The sequence below is a fragment of the Nerophis lumbriciformis genome, linkage group LG34 (genome assembly GCF_033978685.3).
Source record: "Nerophis lumbriciformis linkage group LG34, RoL_Nlum_v2.1, whole genome shotgun sequence".
NCBI lineage: Eukaryota > Metazoa > Chordata > Actinopteri > Syngnathiformes > Syngnathidae > Nerophis > Nerophis lumbriciformis.
The window spans coordinates 17194436-17215812 of NC_084581.2; the positions used below are offsets into that span (position 1 = coordinate 17194436).

Consider the following 21377-nt stretch of genomic DNA (forward strand, 5'->3'; position numbering starts at 1 on the left):
TCTCAATATCCTATTATTCCAATTGAATTAAAAGGTTGCATCATGAATATCTGCGTTAATCTCATCATACATACAGAGGTCAAGACCAAAATGATGCGACTAATGTGAATTCCTCAACCATAAGGGGTGTGCTAAATGTACTGAGCATAACGTCGCAATACATTTAGCTTAAAACGCTTTTTAAAAATGTTTAAAGAATGTGATTCTTTTATAGAGCTATCAATCTCACTCCAGATCATCAATTGTGTTTTCTTTTTGTTCAATTGTTACAACTCAGGAGATGTGCTTTGGTTAAAGCTTAAAAAGATAGAAATAATAAGTTGTATATATTTTATTGTATTTAGATATTTTTTTATTTAATGGAAACATTTGTTTTAAATTTTTACATTGATTGATTGACTGATTGAAACTTTTATTTGTAGATTGCAAAGGAAGAGAATACATGATATAGAGTAGAGTTTACACAGTGAAGTACATATTCCGTACAATTGACCACTAAATGGTAACACCCCAATAAGTTTTTCAACTTGTTTAAGTCGGGATCCACGTTAAATCAATTCATGGATAATCAATCTGTGCCTTCAAAATGTTTGACGCTAAAAAAGAAACATACTTTATATCGTTGTTAATTATCATAAAATATGGATTTTTCTGTCACAGAAGTAAAATGTTGTAGTATTTTAATTTAATAAAAAAAATGAATAAAAAAACATGTTTTTTTCTTTTAAATAAAACAAACCAAAATGTGCATTTTCAGAAGAAAACCAAAAATAAAGTTTAAACATAGTTTCAAATGAAAGCTTTTCTATATTTGATACAACTGGACTGTGGTAAACATGAGTTTGTTGTAAGTGACAAAAAATAAGCTAAGATAATGCTAACATAACTTGGTATATGTAAACTAAATATTGTTGAATGAAATAAAAGCGTATATTGTGTTACCATTGCATGTGCTAACTCTTGAGTTGAGGCGCCATCCTCTGCCTGTGTGTGCACTTTCTCTGCAGGTCAACTTTCAGGCCTCCTGTTGCTCGTCCGGCTCGCCATCATTAGCGGAACCATCTCGCCGCCACGATGCGGGCTTGGTAAGATTGTTGCTGCTGTAAACAAGGGACTAAGTTTTGGCATGTCACGCATGTCAGCGTTTATTTATCGTCAACGATGATGCAGAGATGTGACTGCTGATTGTTTGCACCACTAAGCTTTACTACAACCCAGCTTTGTTTATGCTGGCCATTTTTTTTCTTCCATCCAAAATTTATGTTGACATACACTGAAGTGATTCTTGTGTTAACAGTTCCTGATCCCACCTTTATCTTAATGCTACTCTGTGTCTTAAAGGGGAACTGCACTTTTTTTTTAAATTTTGCCTATCATTCACAATCATTATGTGTGACAACAAGACACGTCTGTCTTTTTTTTATTTTTATTAAAGTTAAAAGTTAAGTTAAAGTACCACTGATAGTGGTGAAATGTGTCCTCTGCATTTGACCCATCCCTTTGTTCACCCCCTGGGTGGTGAGGGGAGCAGTGAGCAGCAACGGTGGCTGCGCCCGGGAATCATTTTTGGTGATTTAACCCCCAATTCCAACCTTTGATGCTGAGTGCCAAGCACGGCGGTAATGGGTCCCATTTTTATAGTCTTTGGTATGACTCGGCCGAGGTTTGAACTCACAACCTACCGATCTCAGGGCGGACACTCTAACCACTAGGCCACTGATGCTTCCGTATGAGTAATATACAGCAAGCACCAGGTGGCTAACAATGCAGCTAAGGTAGACATCGATTTTGCCCATAAAGCTCTCAAAAAGCATGCAAAAACTGTCAACAAAACTCAATTTTACTTGTTTTCATCTGAATATTACCCAAGAGTTAGTGATATTGTTATTATAAGCGCCAACGCAGAGGGACTACTTTTAGAGACGCCGTGTTCACGGAGAGTTAACTATCTTCTGTAGCTATTGACATACTGAGATGGTGAGCTGCTGCATCGCCGCTGAGTTGGTCAAAGTTATTTCTAGATCATAAATCATGCCTCTCACTTGTATAGTAAAAGGGTGTGGCCGTAAACCGAGAAGTTGGTCAACTTTGCCGTTCAACTTAGACCCGTATATGGCGAGAAAAACACAAAAAGTTGGTTGTTGCGGGTTTTTTTTTATAATCTGCGTGAGTATTATGATGAATTATTCATTTAAACGGGGAAAATATGAACATCCCATCAGTCGGCATCCCATTGAGAGCAGACATTGTACACTAAGTGATTGTTATTGTTATGTTTGTAATTTGTATTTCTTGTTTAGCTCTTAGCAATACTTGCGGGATCTGCTTATCACTCAGCTTCTAAAACGTGAAGCTCATCCCCTGTATATTCAGGCTCAAAAATACAAGGTTCTGGATCATAATGTTTCTCAAAGTAGTAATTGTTGTCTCTCGTAAAGTATGCCGTGATTAGTAGTAGTAGTTGTTGTCGAAGGAAATCGCAAATGTTGTGATGCGTCTGTGAAATGAACACAAATGAGCAAAATACATAAATATTACGTGTTATTATGCATGTGCCTGATGGAGGTTTTTATGACAATGCTTTATAGGCGTAATAGAACGAATTACCATTACCTCAATTGTTAGATGGCTTTTGCTTGCATTTATTTACGAGTTAGAATTAAAAAAAAAAAGAAAAACATATGTGTGCTTGTCTTACAAAAGTACAGTGGATTATCCAAAAAATGTACTTGTCTTAAATTGTGTACTTTATATTTGTCTACCAGATGATGCTACTTTCCCCCATTAAAAGCACTACATTACTGTTTCTATTAATAGTGGTGTCTATTTCAGGCAGATGTAGTTTTAAGTGACAACACATATGAATACGATCTATTTACAGCCGTTTTAAAGGAGCTGACTTTTGTTGTTGGTCTCAAAATTCAAGGCAAGGGAATGTGAAAACACACGTTTTTCTCAATTTGTGCATCTCTTTTCAGATATCCAAGACCATGCCAGAGCAACAGGTGGCGCTACAACCCCCAAGCAGTGAAGCAATTTCACCCAATCGGAAGACAGAAGAAAGTCATTTCTGGAAAAAGAAAAGTGGGTAAAACAAGAAAAAAAAAGTGCCTTGATTGTGAAATTCTAAATATTACAGTTTAATATGAAGCTAGCAAGAGCAATACAACTTTTAAAAAGGTAGAAAAATAACAACTATTTTGTTTGCATGCGGGAAAATGTAATACAATGGTGTTTCGAAAACAAGACTGGTCACACAAACAATAAGTTATGTAACATGTGTCATCTAAACCAGTGTTTTTCAACCACTGTGCCGCGGTGTCGTGAGATACAGTCTGGTGTGCCGTGGGAGATTATCTAATTTCACCTATTTGGGTTAAAAATATTTTTTGCAAACCAGTAATTATAGTCTGCAAATGATGTGTTGTTGTTGAGTGTCGGTGCTGTCTAGAGCTCGGCAGAGTAACCGTGTAATACTCTTCCTTATCAGTAGGTGGCGGCCAGTAGCTAATTGCTTTGTAGATGTCAGAAACAGCGGGAGGCAGTGTGCAGGTAAAAATGTGTCTAATGCTTAAACCAAAAATAAACAAAAGGTAAGAAAAGGCATTGAAGCTTAGGGAAGGCTATGCAGAACCAAACTAAAACTGAACTGGCTACAAAGTAAACAAAAACAGAATGCTGGACGACAGCAAAGACTTACTGTGGAGCAAAGGCAATGTACATCCGAACATGCCATGACAATCAACGATGTCCCCATAAATACGGATACAAACAACTGTAATATTCTTCATTGCTAAAACAAAGTAGATGCGGGAAATATCACTAATAGGAAGACATGAAACTTCTACAGGAAAATACCAAAAAAAAGAGAGAAAAAGCCACCAAAATAGGAGCGCAACACAAGAACTAAAACACTACACACAGAAAAACAGCAAAAACCTCAAAATAAGTCAGGGTGTGATGTGACAGGTGGTGACAGTACACCCACTTTGAGACAAGAGCTATATTGATGCATGCTTGGTTATGCTTTAAAGTCATATCCAACAATTGCGACAACGACTTTTTACTGTCAACTGTTTTTTGTTTTTTATGATTCCTGCTGGTGGTTTGCCTTCGCATTTTTTCAACGCAAAAAATGTGCCTTGGCTGAAAAAAGGTTGAAATACACTGATCTAAACTATGTGAAAAGTCATCACACGTCAAACGTGGAAATGTCTCTATCAGCAGGAAGTTATCTGTGTTATTCGTCACGCATCCAGAAGACGCGTTTTTTTACTCACGCGTTTAAACTTATTTTACACGACTCGCTGACACACTGGAACTTAGATTACAATCCACTTTTGCGCAATTATTTGTGTATAGTATGTGATAAAACATAAATAAGGTTGGACCAGCATTTGTGTTTTTTCTTTAAATTATAATAACACGACGATGGCACAGGGGTTAGTGCATGTGCCTCACAATACGAATGTCCTGAGTTCAATCCCGAGCTCGGGATCTTTCTGTGTGGAGTTTGCATGTTCTCCCCGTGACTGCGTGGGTTCCCTCCGGGTTGTCCGGCTTCCTCCCACCTCCAAAGACATGCACCTGGGGATAGGTTGATTGGCAACACTAAATGGTCCCTAGTGTGTGAATGTGAGTGTGAATGTTGTCTGTCTATCTGTGTTGGCCCTGCGATGAGGTGGCGACTTGTCCAGGGTGTACCCCGCCTTCCGCCCGAATGCAGCTGAGATAGGCTCCAGCACCCCCCGCCACCTCAAAAGAGACAAGCGGCAGAAGATGGATGGATGGATTAACGATTCATAAGATATTTGTATCGGAAAAATCTATCATAGGTTGACATAAAATATGAAGGCATAAATGGTGACTTAATTTTATATTAATCGCTTTTTTTGCATTTTTTGCGAGTTATATCAGTGCTACCTAGTGATATGAGTTCAATTGGTTCTGCGATGCAGTTTGTACCTTAAAAACTTGAATTGTAAAATATTGTCGCCCATTAAAAATGAACTGAAATGCTTGGCCACCCCAAAACAGCACATTTTGACATGTAACATGCCCTTTAAAAAGAAAAAGAAACTTTTAGATAATAAATATTGTATAAAGCGTTTCAATATAATGTACTACTAACAACTACAGTAGTTTATGAAGTAATGTAATAATAATGTACAGTATTTACCCTGAAGATTGGACTTTTATCGTATTGATTCAATCATCCATTTCTGTTTCTCAGCACTGTCCTTCACACTCACTTTCTTCCTTCCCATGGTTGGAAAACAAAGTCTCCTGTTAAAAACTTATGCTAGAGAGTATTTTCTTTTTTTACGGGGTTCACAGTGAACTATGGTTGGGCATCATTGGGAAGCGGGTCTTACATTCCTAATATCCGTCAATTCTTATTTTTGATGCTTAGTCCACGGACCAGAAGGAAAAACTGCCACACAGGTGGCAAGCAGCTAACTGTTTTAACCAATTTTTTAAGCTTTTCAGGTGGAATTCTTTCCCATTCTTGCTTGATGTACAGCTTAAGTTGTTCAACAGTCCGGGGGTCTCCGTTGTGCTATTTTAGGCTTCATAATGCGCCACACATTTTCAATGGGAGACAGGTCTGGACTACAGGCAGGCCAGTCTTGTACTCGCACTCTTTTACTATGAAGCCACGCTGTTGTAACACGTGCAGAATGTCGCTTGGCAATGTCTTGCTGAAATAAGCAGGGGCGTCCATGAAAAAGACAACAACATATGTTGCTCTAAAACCTGTATGTACCTTTCAGCATTAATGGTGCCTTCACAGATGTGTAAGTTACCCATGCCGTGGGCACTAATACACCCCCATACCATCACAGATGCTGGCTTTTGAACTTTGCACCTGTAACAGTCCGGATGGTTCTTTTCCTCTTTGGTACGGAGGACACGACGTCCACAGTTTCCAAAAACAATTTGAAATGTGGACTCGTCAGACCACAGAACACTTATCCACTTTGCAACAGTCCATCTTAGATGAGCTCGGGCCCAGCGAAGCTGGCTGCGTTTCTGGGTGTTATTGATAAATGGCTTTCGCTTTGCATAGTAGAGTTTTAACTTGCATTTACAGATGTAACGAAAAACTGTAGTTACTGACAGTGGTTTTCTGAGGTGTTCCTAACCCCATGTGGTGATATCCTTTACACACTGATGTTGCTTTTTGATGCAGTACTGCCTGAGGGATCCAAGGTCCGTTATATCATCGCTTACGTGCAGTGATTTCTCCAGATTCTCTGAACCTTTTGACGATATTACGGACCGTAGATTCCTTGCAATAGCTTGTTGAGAAATGTTGTTCTTAAACTGTTCGACAATTTGCTCACGCATTTGTTCCCAAAGTGGTGACCCTCGCCCCATCCTTGTTTGTGAATGACTGAGCATTTCATGGAAGCTGCTTTTATACCCAATCATGGCACCCACCTGTTCCCAATTAGCCTGTTCACCTGTGGGATGTTCCAAATAAGTGTTTGATGAGCATTCCTCAACTTTCTCAGTCTTTTTTGAAACATGTTGCAGGCATCAAATTCCAAATGAGCTAATATTTTCAAAAAATAACAAAGTTTTCCAGTTCGAATATTAAATATCTTGTCTTTGCAGTCTATTTAATTGAATATAGGTTGAAAAGGATTTGCAAATCATATTTTGTTTTTATTTACGATTTACACAACGTGCCAACTTCACTGGTTTTGGGTTTTGTATATACATATGTATGTATGTATGTGTGTGTGTGTGTGTGTGTGTGTGTGTGTGTGTGTGTGTGTGTGTGTGTGTGTGTGTGTACAGGTAAAAGCCAGTAAATTAGAATATTTTGAAAAACTTGATTTATTTCAGTAATTGCATTCAAAAGGTGTAACTTGTACATTATATTTATTCATTGCACACAGACTGATGCATTCAAATGTTTATTTCATTTAATTTTGATGATTTGAAGTGGCAACAAATGAAAATCCAAAATTCCGTGTGTCACAAAATTAGAATATTACTTAAGGCTAATACAAAAAAGGGATTTTTAGAAATGTTGGCCAACTGAAAAGTATGAAAATGAAAAATATGAGCATGTACAATACTCAATACTTGGTTGGAGCTCCTTTTGCCTCAATTACTGCGTTAATGCGGCGTGGCATGGAGTCGATGAGTTTCTGGCACTGCTCAGGTGTTATGAGAGCCCAGGTTGCTCTGATAGTGGCCTTCAACTCTTCTGCGTTTTTGGGTCTGGCATTCTGCATCTTCCTTTTCACAATACCCCACAGATTTTCTATGGGGCTAAGGTCAGGGGAGTTGGCGGGCCAATTTAGAACAGAAATACCATGGTCCGTAAACCAGGCACGGGTAGATTTTGCGCTGTGTGCAGGCGCCAAGTCCTGTTGGAACTTGAAATCTCCATCTCCATAGAGCAGGTCAGCAGCAGGAAACAGAGTGGACCGACACCAGCAGATGACATGGCACCCCAAACCATCACTGATGGTGGAAACTTTACACTAGACTTCAGGCAACGTGGATCCTGTGCCTCTCCTGTCTTCCTCCAGACTCTGGGACCTCGATTTCCAAAGGAAATGCAAAATTTGCATGGTTGGGTGATGGTTTGGGGTGCCATGTCATCTGCTGGTGTCGGTCCACTCTGTTTCCTGAGATCCAGGGTCAACGCAGCCGTCTACCAGCAAGTTTTAGAGCACTTCATGCTTCCTGCTGCTGACCTGCTCTATGGAGATGGAGATTTCAAGTTCCAACAGGACTTGGCGCCTGCACACAGCGCAAAATCTACCCGTGCCTGGTTTACGGACCATGGTATTTCTGTTCTAAATTGGCCCGCCAACTCCCCTGACCTTAGTCCCATAGAAAATCTGTGGGGTATTGTGAAAAGGAAGATGCAGAATGCCAGACCCAAAAACGCAGAAGAGTTGAAGGCCACTATCAGAGCAACCTGGGCTCTCATAACACCTGAGCAGTGCCAGAAACTCATCGACTCCATGCCACGCCGCATTAACGCAGTAATTGAGGCAAAAGGAGCTCCAACCAAGTATTGAGTATTGTACATGCTCATATTTTTCATTTTCATACTTTTCAGTTGGCCAACATTTCTAAAAATCCCTTTTTTGTATTAGCCTTAAGTAATATTCTAATTTTGTGACACACGGAATTTTGGATTTTCATTTGTTGCCACTTCAAATCATCAAAATTAAATGAAATAAACATTTGAATGCATCAGTCTGTGTGCAATGAATAAATATAATGTACAAGTTACACCTTTTGAATGCAATTACTGAAATAAATCAAGTTTTTCAAAATATTCTAATTTACTGGCTTTTACCTGTATATATACATACATATAGTTGGTACGAAAAAATACTGAAATCATTCAGACCTCTTTATGTTTTTCACTCTTTGTTTCATTGCAGCCATTTGTTGAAATCAAAGAAGTATTTTAGTTAATTAATGTACACTCAGCACCCCATCATGACAAAACAAAACATAAATGTGGACATTTTTGTACATTTATTAAAAATAAAAAAATATATAATCACATCAGATCCTTTGCTCAATATTTTGTTGATGAACATTTGGCAACAAATACAGCCTCAAGTCTTTTTGATACGATGCCACAAGCTTCGCACACCTCCAGTATATTTGGGAAGTTTCACCCATTCCTCTTTGCAGCTCCTTTCAACCTCCATTGGAGTTTGAAGCGGAAGTTTTTGGTTTTCATCCAGGAAATGTAGAGGTGATGCACTTCAAAGTAATTGTTGAGCATAGCCCAAGTAAAGTGTGATCAACATGGTAAGGTGCATTCCATGTGATGTCACACAACGTGCCTCCTGGTCCACTCAAAGGTTAAACCAACACTGTTGACCTTGGATCACGACCCTTGGATGAAATCATTTTTGGTGAAGAAGAATCAAAATGACTTAAGTTAGGATTCAAACCTGGGACCTTATGGCTGCTTTTCTTAGTGACTGCTAAGTCATGCTTGCGCTTTTACTCTTTTTTTCTTGGAAGTCCTCAAGAACGAGAAGAGTTCTAACCTGCGGACATATTTGACTTGCAAATCCTTTTCATGCAAATCAACCTCTGGCAGAGAGGTGGATGCAGGAGGCGGGTTAAAGGGGTCGATCAGTCCGGTTCCTTATCCTCCTGCAAACCCTGGCTCGCTGCCTTTCCCCCAAGGCCCTCGTCCACTGCCTGCTTGTTACCGGGGGCAACCGGGGTTTTTTTGGTGTCATGACAATGCAGACAAAATTATTTGCATGCAAGATTGGATAAGTGTGTGTGTTTGCTCGCACTTTGTTGGGATATTTTAGCTGGTGCATTTAAGAAATGTGTCTTTTTGTGTGTGTGTGTGTGCACGTGTGTGTGTGTGTGTGTGTGTGTGTGCCCCCACTGTTGCATCACAATAGAATGAGTGACACATGCGTCTTCCTCTTTCACGTTGCAAAACAATCTCTTCTTCTTCTTCTACTTCCCGTGTGTGTGTGTGTGTGTGTGTGTGTGTGTGTGTGTGTGTGTGTGTGTGTGTGTGTGTGTGTATGTGTGTGTGCGCACGTGCGTGTGTGTGTGTGTGTGTGTTCATTCACGTGCATTCTCTCGTAGTACGCCGCGGCTCGAGTGAACACTCTTGAGGAAGTTGTCACAGAGAGGGGAAGTGTGTAGTAAAAAAATATGGCCACTTTTGTTCACCTCATTGTAAGACGACGTCCCCTTTTTTGCTGTTGTTTGCGTGTGCGCGCGCGCGCGCGCGCGCGCGTGTGTGTGTGTGCACGAATGTGTGTTTGTTTGAGTGTGTTTGCACCAATATGTGTTTATGCGTGTGTGTGTGCACGTGCATGTTTGTTTGTTTGTGTGTGTGTGTGTGTGTGTTTTGTGTGTGTGTGTGTGTGTGTGTGTGTGTGTGTGTGTGTGTGTGTGTGTGTGTGAGAGAGAGAGATGCAAAAGTTACCCACCATGCACTTCTTCTCAATAGCATATCACTTTTGTTGTTCCTGTGTCAGTGATGGAGAACCAAGGGTACTTCCTCTTTAGTGAATTATTGACATGTTTTTGGGGTAACTTCACATTTGTGTGTGTGTGTGTGTGTTTGTTTTTGTATTTCTACCCTTCTTGAGACATCAACAAGGAAAAGTACCTTCCATATGAGGACCGGTGAACAAGTTAGGACATAAATCAGGGTCCCAATACGGAAAACCATTGCATCTAATAGAGAATGTCCCATTTGCACCCCTGGTGGTGAAATCTATCAACATTAGGGTAGTCCCAAAAAGGAGGGATTTTCCAAATTGACTGTGTGTCAGTTTTAAAAGTGCTCCTCCTCAAGGCCAACATATGAAATAACAAGTGTGTGTAGGAAATTTAAATGTGTTTTTTAAAATTAATTTTGGCCAAAATTTATTAAAAAATAAAAATAAAAAATTTATATGGAGGCATACTGTAATAACTTGAATTAAATAATGAAGATTAAAAACCAATTAAAAACAAAAAATTAAAAAAATTAATTAACTAAGAGCTTACCTTTTTATATTTGCATAGTATGTATATATTATTAATGTTGTAAATACAAATCTTTATGTATCAAGAAAGGGTGGTCCTAAAGAGGTAGGCATTTTTTGCAGGTCTCAAGAAGGTAACAAATACAAGAATGTGTGTGTGTGTGTGTGTGTGTGTGTGTGTGTGTGTGTGTGTGTGTGTGTGTGTGTGTGTTTGTGTGTGTGTGTGTGTCCTGACCTCTGCAGAAGTCCTGTACAATCTACCCTCCTGAGAACCATTTGTGTTTTGAAGTAGACCAAGAACAAATGTCCCCCGTAGAGGACATGCAAATACGTGAGCAATCTCCCCGCGGCGACGCTTGCATCATCGCACACCAGCTGACGTTCCCTCGCTTCATTTGGTTTAATCCGAGCGCGTTTGACCAATCAGCAACAGCATAGCGTCTACATGAGTGATTCTCAAACTGTGGTACTTCCATCTCGTGGTACACCTAAGAATCCATCCATCCATCCATTTTCTACCGCTTATTCCCTTTTAGGGGTGGCGGGGGGCGCTGGAGCCTATCTCAGCTACAATCGGGCGGAAGGCGGGGTACACCCTGGACAAGTCGCCACCTCATCGCAGGGCCAACACAGATAGACAGACAACATTCACACTCACATTCACACACTAGGGCCAATTTAGTGTTGCCAATCAATCACTTAATTAAATATTCAAACACAGTGTTACTGTTCAAACTGTGTGTAATGTTACAGTGGCCAAAGATGTTAAATATATTTGTTAAATAAAACCTCTGTCTTGTTTTAAATACCGTATTTTCCGGACTATAAGGTGCACTCAAAATCCCTCTTTTTTCTCTCAAAAATCGACAATGCGTCTTATAACACGGTGTGCCTAATGTAAGGAATAATTTAGGTTTTGCTTACCGGTCTCGAAGCTATTTTATTTGGTACATGGTGGAATGATAAGTGTGACCAGTAGATGGAAGTCACACATAAGAGATACGTGTAGACTGCAATATGATGGCAGTCACACATACAAGATATGTGTAGACTGCAATATGACTCAAGTAAACAACACCAATATTTTATATGTTCCACTGAAATATAGAACATTGCACACAGTGCTCAAAAATCCATCAAAATGTTTTAGTACGACTTTGGTAAGCTATGAAGCCGCACCGCCTGATGGATTGTACTGTGCTTTAACATAGGATTATTATTATGGTGTGTATAAAGTAAGACATATTATCTGGCATATTGTTTCGAAGAATTATGCAAAAGCAACTTTTCTTACCTTCTGGTACCTGCTGATCTGTATTTGGGATCTGCATAAATCCTGAAAAATTAGCGCGCATCCGCCTTTGTAGTCCGTGACGACATCGTAGTCGATAAGCTTCTTCTTTTTCTTCTTGTTGTGGGACATTCATCTTCCGCTGTTGCCATTTCTAATATAAAGTAGTGTCAAGTTCTTACTTATATCTGTCAGTAAACTCGCCATGAAAGCACGTAAATAAGATCGCCCACAAAACGGCGCATCCTGAAGCGACTGTCAGAAAGCGGCTTGAAGATGATCTGTAAAACATAATCTATGCAACATTTTGACCAAAGAACCACCATTACATGTTATGTAGACCACAAGGAAGTGTTTTACATTTAGAAAAAAAAAAAATATATTATGACTCCTTTAATGCGCCCTATAATCTAGTGCGTCGTTTGTATGAAAATAGACCCGGTCATCGGCAGTGCGCTTTATAATCCGGTGCGCCCTATGGTCCGGAAAATACGGTAATTAAATATTCAAACACAGTGTTACCATTCAAACTGTGTGTAATGTTACAGTGACCAAATATATTAAATATATTTATTAAATAAAACATCTGTCTTGTTTGTAATCATTACTTTGGCCTACTAGGCTACTCTATTTTAAGTCATTATGGTGGTGCTTGAAGAGCCAAGTGTTTTCTGAGGTGGTACGTGGTGAAAAAAGTTGAACAACCATTGACTACAGTTCGGTATGTGCAGTATTTGTGGAAGTGTCTACTCCTAAAACAGTGCACACAAAAAGGTGAAAATGTGCAATTATTTGTCTGACAAATACACCACATGGTGGCGCTGTTAATAAACGATAAATGATATTGACTTGAAATTTCTCATACAGCCCTATGTAACTTTAGGGTATTTTATTACCAATGCATTTGGTACAGACCTGATAAGCACATGCTGTGCATTACATTTGAGAAAAAAATGGTGTATGTGATCATCCCATGCAGACTCAGTGGTGTATCAGAAAAATCAAGCTCTCCTTGGAGACAAAAAAAAAAAAAAGTACGCTTCAGGTTTTTCTCGTGGGAAACTCTCAGAGTGGTATGTTGCTGCGTGAGCCAAGCAGGGAGTGAAGAGTGGAATCCCGTTTTTCCGGGTCACTCTTCCCTCCCTGTTTTTTGCCATCCCATCCCAGAGCGGCGATGTCACGGCGGGCCGTCGTGTTAGGACTCGCAGCCGGGTTGGGAAAGTCTCTCTTCCTGCTCGGCCGGATCTTTTGGGTTTGGTCGAGTTAGCGAGAACACCTGCACCCTTTCACATCACTTTTCTTTCTCTTTCAATTTTATACACAATGTTTTGTTCTCACGGGACATTTAAATAGATGACTTTCCATTTATTATCGGGCGAGTTTACGGAATTAGCTGGTGAAAATTCTCTCCAAATAAACTTGAATTTCTGTGTTTTTTTCCAACTCGAAGTCCGAACTATTTCAAATGTGTATCGGCCCATCTCAAGCAATTTTATGTCATTTTTGTACAAAATTCTTAAGCCAATGATGTTTCATTTGAGTGACAGCACGGAAATAGTTTTTAGCAAATACCTGAAATTTAGCCACACTGCATTTATGCTAATGGAATGTTGATACTATGTACTTTACAGTGATTCAACAACAAAAACACGTAGGTAATTGGACTGTACTGAGAGTTTAACCTCCAGTCATGATTGACATATTAAATATACAAAAAAAAATAAAGGAGTGAACTTACTTTTAGCCTGCATGGGATCTGAATGATGTCACTTCCTGTGGACCATGAGTCTTTTCTTCAAAATACCCACCCTTTGCTCTGATTACTGCTTTGCACACTCTTGGCTAAGTCCTTCAAGACTGTTGGAAAACCATTTCAGGTGACTACCTCTTGAAGCTCACCGAGAGAATATCAAGAGTGTGCAAAAAAGTAATCAGAGCAAAGGGTGGCTATTTTGAATAATAATAATAATAATAATAACTTGGATTTATATAGCGCTTTTCTAAGTACCCAAAGTCGCTTTACATGTAGAACCCATCATTCGTTCACACCTGGTGGTGGTAAGCTACTTTCATAGCCACAGCTGCCCTGGGGTAGACTGACGGAAGCGTGGCTGCAATTTGCGCCAACGGCCCCTCCGACCACCACCTATCATTCATCATTCAATTCACCGGTGTGAGTGGCACCGGGGGCAAAGGGTGAAGTGTCCCGCCCAAGGACACAACGGCAGCGATTTTTGGATGTTAAGAGGCGGGGAGCGAACCTGCAACCCTCAGGTTTCCGGCACGGTTGCTCTACCCACTACGCCATGCCGCCCCAGAAGCTAGAACATAAACCTGTTTTCAGTTATTTCACCTTTTTTTGTTAAGTACATAACTTCACATGTGTTCATTCATAGTTTTGATGCCTTCAGTGACAATCTACAATGTAAATAGTCATGAAAATAAAGAAAACGCATTGATTGAGTAGTAGAGAAGGTGTGTCCAAACTTTTGGCCTGTACTGTGTGTGTGTGTGTATATACAGTATATATATATATACAGTATATATATATATCACTCCATCCATCCATTTTCTACCGCTTATTCCCTATGGGGTCGCGGGGGGCGCTGGAGCCTATCTCAGCTACAATCGGGTGGAAGGCGGCGTACACCCTGGACAAGTCGCTATCTCATCGCAGGGCCAACACAGATAGACAGACAACATTCACACTCACATTCACACACTAGGGCCCATTTAGTGTTGCCAATCAACCTATCCCCAGGTGCATGTCTTTGGAGGTGGGAGGAAGCTGGAGTACCCGGAGAGAACCCACGCAGTCACGGGGAGAACACGCAAACTCCACACACGCTAGCTGCACTAAAGCGAACCAACAGGCCCTCCAGTGAGTGGTTAAAGCGGCGGGGAAAATTACAAGGACGATGCTCCCAGAGATGAGTGCCATGTACACAACTCGCTGTCTAAAGTGAGTACACAACATCCTAAAGGACAGATACCACCCAGCACTTGGCCTCTTCAACCTGCTACCCTCTGGAAGGAGGTATAGATTGATTCGCGCCAGGACCACCAGAATGTCTCACAGTCTGTATCCCCAGGCTGTGAGACTGCTAAATGAACAGCCTGCCCCTTTGCTGCCCCGGACCATCTTATTACTTCACTCTTCACCACCTCAATAATTGTGCTCTGGACATTGCATTGCTGCAACATCAACGTAACACCCATCAGACATACGACTGTTCCCACCCCCACATCCCTCTATTCGCCATCTTCCTAACAATGCTAAACTGTAAACTATGGTCAACCTGCACTTCAATGCAGTGTCTATGCCGCTGAACGAAGCTCAAACAAAATCTCGTTGTTCATGTATGACTTAAGTGTTATTATGACAATGACAATAAAGGAATTGATTGATTGATTGATAGAAAGATCCCGAGCGCAGGATCGAACCCAGGACCTTCGTATTGTATATATTTATCTATATACAGTATGTATGTGTATATATGCATGTATATGTATATAGGTATGCATGTATATGTATATAGGTATGTATGTATATGTGTATGTATATACTGTATATATGTATGTATATATATGTATGTATGTATATATATATATATGTGTGTGTGTGTGTGTGTGTGTGTGTGTGTGTGTGTGTGTGTGTGTGTGTGTGCTAACGTGCATGTTATACTTATCATCTCAAAGTTTTTTGTGCACAACAGTTTAGGAGTAGAAGAGTTGGCTTATGTGAACAAAATGTAACTATAATATTACTACCGGGACGGCGTGGCTCAGATGGTAGAGCGGCTGTGCCAGCAACTTGAGGGTTCCAGGTTTGATTCCATCTTCCGCCATCCTAATCACGGCCATTGTGTCCTTGGGAAAGACACTTCACCCACCTAGCTCACACTGGTGTACGAATGTGCATGAATGTTTTGGTGGTGGTCGGCCACGTTTCCGTTAGTCTCCCCCAGGGCAGCGGTGATGCTTACCACCATCCACGCGTGAATGTAAGGTGAATGAATGCTTTGACTGTCGAGAAAAAGCGCTATACAAATCAAATCTTTTTTTTTTCATGGTTCTATTGTGTAGTGTTTATTGGTCCTAAGTTCAGTACTAGTGGACCTCCAGTCTATGTTGTTGGTGGTCCTGTGAAGACTAAACTAGTGTTCTGGTTCAAGGCTTAAGGGCAAACAGCTGAGGTACTTTCAGGACATCTTTGACAGCAGACACTTCCATGGTCATCATGTATTTTATGCTAATATGTTGCAGGTGTTCTTCACTCTGCCATGAAGTACGGTCTCAACAAGTTGGTGACTACATGTTCCTTGAGGTAAGGTTCACGTTGTATGTAGGTATTCTAGTAATGTGGGCGGGAGGGGTGTCACTCACGACATGGTCCCGACATGCTGAGTCGTCTATAAATCACCAGAGTAAAACCTGTCAGCAGGAAAATTTCCACTATAATGCTGAAATTCTTTTTGCATCTTATTTGCATAGTTTTGCATTTATGTCTTGGAGGCCAATACATCCATTCATCTATGTATTTGTAAAAAAGAAAAAAAAAGAAAGAAAAGTTGAGCAAAGTTAATCTTGCTCAAAGATTTGTATCACTTTCACCTTCCTCAGGCCTTTTTTTTCTTTGTAGTTGCCTCATCGCTTGTGCAAACATACACTATAGAAGTATTACAATGTTTGCACAGCAACTACATCCTGTTGTAGGGAACCCCCCCTCCCAACAAACACACACACGCACGCACGCACGCACACGCACGCACGCACACACACACACACACACACACACACACACACACACACACACACACACACACGCACACACACGCGCGCGCGCGCGTGCACGCTCTCCCCTACCAATAGACACGTGTGATGAGTCAAAGAAAACAAGAACATACTGTACATTATTCCACAAATGTCACACATTGCAGCTACCATTTGTATGATCGTCCTAAGCGACACTACTATGGAAAGTAGACTTAGATGTGCTTTAGAGTGGTCAGCTTGTATATAAACATTGTATGTAAACATTGGAATTCACGTTTTCCCTGATGAACCGTAGCTCCCCCAGTACCGGCAGCAACCATGTAGCCCCAGACCATGATGCTATCTCACGCAGTAGCTCACTAAGGGTAATACTCCCTTTACATTTCAGTAATTATATTTTCTCAAGGGGAAATACTATTGAAAGTAGGAAGTGAAGACACTTTAGAGTAGTCGGTGTACAACATAAGAAGCAATATACATTTACTGTCCTCGGAAACCTGCAACTTTTTCCAAGAGAGTGGATCATGTTCTGCTTTAGAATGCCACGGTACATGCTGGAATTCAGGTTTCCTGTTAATGAACCGCAGCTTACCAATTGCTTGGATTTTACCGACGCCACGTCCGGCTCTCGTCCCGCTGATTAAATATGCGTGGTGGTCAAGCTAGCTCCAATGTCCCGTGGAGGGTTGCAGCTTACTGCGGGGTCGTTCTCCCGGGATGCAGAATGGACAACTCCGGACGAAAGCGTGAAGGTAGGAATATGATTTATTGTCATAAATCCTACACATTACAAAAAGACAGGAACCAAACAAAAGGAAAGCGTGCCGTTCGCACGAGAAGCTAAATAACCAAAACTTACCACAGGAATCATTAGCCAAGAAAACAAGGAATAAACGCATACTTGCCAACCCTCCCGGATTTTCCGGGAGACTCCCGAAATTCAGCGCCTCTCCCGAAAACCTCCCGGGACACATTTTCTCCCGAAAATCTCCCAAAATTCAGGCGGACTCAGGTCCATGCGGACCTGAGTCCGCTTTCCCACAATATCAACAGCGTGCCTGCCCAATCACGTTATAACTGTAGAATGATGGAGGGCGAGTTCTTGGTTTCTTATGTGGGTTTATTGTTAGGCAGTTTCATTAACGTCCATCCAGCGCGGCAACAACACACAACAACAGCAGTCACGTTTTCGTCTACCGTAAAGCAGTTCGTCTGCCGTAGACAGCAATGTTGTGACACTCTTAAACAAGACAATACTGCCATCTAGTGCATTTGATGAAAGCACTTTTGTGCGTGCCACACATCAATGCATCATCAGAGAGGGTGTTCAGCATGGTTAGAAAAATAGTGACAGAGAATAGAACAAGCATGGACAATTCACCCCTTAACTCAACAATGAGTACGTGAGTGTTATGTGTGTGCATATGTGTAAATAAATGAACACTGAAATTCAAGTATTTATTTTATATATATATATATATATATATATATATATATATAAAATAAAAGAAATATATATTTATAGCTCTTTTATTTTATATGTAGAAATATAAATATATATATATATATATATTTATAGCTCTCCTCTCTGAGCTGCCACCTTACCGTGGTAGAGGAGTTTGCGTGTCCCAATGATCCTAGGAGCTATGTTGTCCGGGGGTTTCTATGCCCCCTGGTAGGGTCTCCCAAGGCAAACTGGTCCTAGGTGAGGGATCAGACAAAGAGCAGCTCGAAGACCTCTATGAAGAACACTAACAAAGGACCCAGATTTCCCTCGCCCGGACGCGGGTCACCGGGGCCCCCCTCTGGAGCCAGGCCCGGAGGTGGGGCACGATGGCGAGCGCCTGGTGGTCGGGCCTGTCCCCATGGGGCCCGGCCGGGCACAGCCCGAAGAGGCAACGTGGGTCCCCCCTCCAATGGGCTCACCACCCATAGCAGGGGCCATAGAGGTCGGGTGCAGTGTGAGCTGGGCGGCAGCCGAGGGCAGGGCACTTGGCGGTCCGATCCTCGGCTACATAAGCTGGCTCTTGGGACGTGGAACGTCACCTCGCTGGGGGGGAAGGAGCCTGAGCTAGTGCGTGAGGTGGAGAAGTTCCGGCTAGATATAGTCGGACTCACTTCGACGCACAGCAAGGGCTCTGGAACCACTTCTCTTGAGAGGGGCTGGACTCTCTTCCACTCTGGCGTTGCCGGCAGTGAGAGGCGACGGGCTGGGGTGGCAATTCTTGTTGCCCCTCGGCTCAAAGCCTGCACGTTGGAGTTCAACCCGGTGGACGAGAGGGTAGCTTCCCTCCGCCTTCGGGTGGGGGGACGGGTCCTGACTGTTGTTTGCGTTTACGCGCCAAACGGCAGCTCAGAGTACCCACCCTTTTTGGATTCACTCGAGGGAGTACTGGAGAGTGCTCCCCCGGGTGATTCCCTCGTTTTACTGGGGGACTTCAACGCTCATGTTGGCAGCGACAGTGAAACCTGGAGAGGTGTGATTGGGAAGAATGGCCGCCCGGATCTGAACCCGAGTGGTGTTCTGTTATTGGACTTTTGTGCTCGTCACAGATTGTCGATAACAAACACCATGTTCAAACATAAGGGTGTCCATATGTGCACTTGGCACCAGGACACCCTAGGCCGCAGTTCCATGATCGACTTTGTAGTTGTGTCATCGGATTTGCGGTCTCATGTTTTGGACACTCGGGTGAAGAGAGGGGCGGAGCTTTCAACCGATCACCACCTGGTGGTGAGTTGGCTGCGATGGTGGGGGAGGATGCCGGACAGACCTGGCAGGCCCAAACGCATTGTGAGGGTTTGCTGGGAACGCCTGGCAGAGTCTCCTGTCAGAGAGAGTTTCAATTCCCACCTCCGGAAGAACTTTGAAAATGTCACGAGGGAGGCGCTGGACATTGAGTCCGAGTGGACGATGTTCCGTGCCTCTGTTGTCGAGGCGGCCGATTGGAGCTGTGGCCGCAAGGTGGTTGGTGCCTGTCGTGGCGGTAATCCTAGAACCCGTTGGTGGACGCCGGCGGTGAGGGATGCCGTCAGGCTGAAGAAGGAGTCCTATCGGGTTCTTTTGGCTCATGGGACTCCTGAGGCAGCAGACAGGTACCGACAGGCCAAGCGGTGTGCGGCTTCAGCGGTCGCGGAGGCAAAAACTCGGACATGGGAGGAGTTCGGGGAGGCCATGGAAAAAGACTTCCGGACGGCTTCGAAGCAATTCTGGACCACCATCCGCCGCCTCAGGAAGGGGAAGCAGTGCAGTGTCAACACCGTGTATGGTGGGGATGGTGCTCTGCTGACCTCGACTGCGGATGTTGTGGATCGGTGGAGAGAATACTTCAAAGACCTCCTCACTCCTACCAGCACGTCTTCCTATGAGGAAGCAGGGCCTGTGGAATCTGTGGTGGGCTCTCCTATTTCTGGGGCTGAGGTTGCCGAGGTAGTTAAAAAGCTCCTCGGTGGCAAGGCCCCGGGGGTGGATGAGATCCGCCCGGAGTTCCTTAAGGCTCTGGATGTTGTGGGGCTGTCTTGGTTGACAAGACTCTGCAACATCGCGTGGACATCGGGGGCGGTACCTCTGGATTGGCAGACCGGGGTGGTGGTTCCTCTCTTTAAGAAGGGGAACCGGAGGATGTGTTCCAACTATCGTGGGATCACACTCCTCAGCCTTCCCGGTAAGGTCTATTCAGGTGTACTGGAGAGGAGGCTATGCCGGATAGTCGAACCTCGGATTCAGGAGGAACAGTGTGGTTTTCGTCCTGGTCGTGGAACTGTGGACCAGCTCTATACTCTCGGCAGGGTCCTTGAGGGTGCATGGGAGTTTGCCCAACCAGTCTACATGTGCTTTGTGGACTTGGAGAAGGCATTCGACCGTGTACCCCGGGAAGTCCTGTGGGGAGTGCTCAGAGAGTATGGGGTAACGGACTGTCTTATTGTGGCAGTTCGCTCCCTGTATGATCAGTGTCAGAGCTTGGTCCGCATTGCCGGCAGTAAGTCGGACACGTTTCCAGTGAGGGTTGGACTCCGCCAAGGCTGCCCTTTGTCACCGATTCTGTTCATAACCTTTATAGACAGAATTTCTAGGCGCAGTCAGGGCGTTGAGGGTATCTGGTTTGGTGGCTGCAGGATTAGGTCTCTGCTATTTGCAGATGATGTGGTCCTGATGGCTTCCTCCGGCCAAGATCTTCAGCTCTCACTGGATCGGTTCGCAGCCGAGTGTGAAGCGACTGGGATGGGAATCAGCACCTCCAAGTCCGAGTCCATGGTTCTCTCCCGGAAAAGGGTGGAGTGCCATCTCCGGGTTGGGGTGGAGATCTTGCCCCAAGTGGAGGAGTTCAAGTACCTCGGAGTCTTGTTCACGAGTGGGGGAAGAGTGGATCGTGAGATCGACAGGCGGATCGGTGCGGCGTCTTCAGTAATGCGGACGCTGTATCGATCCGTTGTGGTGAAGAAGGAGCTGAGCCGGAAGGCTAAGCTCTCGATTTACCGCTCGATCTACGTTCCCATCCTCACCTATGGTCATGAGCTTTGGGTCATGACCGAAAGGACAAGATCACGGGTACAAGCGGCCGAAATGAGTTTCCTCCGCCGAGTGGCGGGGCTCTCCCTTAGAGATAGGGTGAGAAGCTCTGTCATTCGGGGGGAGCTCAAAGTAAAGCCGCTGCTCCTCCACATCGAGAGGAGCCAGATGAGGTGGTTCGGGCATCTGGTCAGGATGCCACCCGAACGCCTCCCTAGGAAGGTGTTTCGGGCACGTCCGACCGGTAGGAGGCCACGGGGAAGACCCAGGACACGCTGGGAAGACTATCTCTCCCGGC

General features: G+C 43.1%; 1 protein-coding gene across 1 annotated transcript in view; it reads left to right on the top strand.

The window, feature by feature from the left end:
• Nucleotides 1-21377, top strand: part of LOC133576442 (3',5'-cyclic-AMP phosphodiesterase 7B-like) — a 115092-nt gene that overhangs the window by 67498 nt on the left and 26217 nt on the right. The window contains exons 12-14 of the transcript XR_009811637.2: nucleotides 1008-1085; nucleotides 2979-3084; nucleotides 16060-16120. The gene's annotated coding sequence lies outside the window, so the exon portion shown is untranslated. The remainder of the gene's footprint in view (nucleotides 1-1007; nucleotides 1086-2978; nucleotides 3085-16059; nucleotides 16121-21377) is intronic.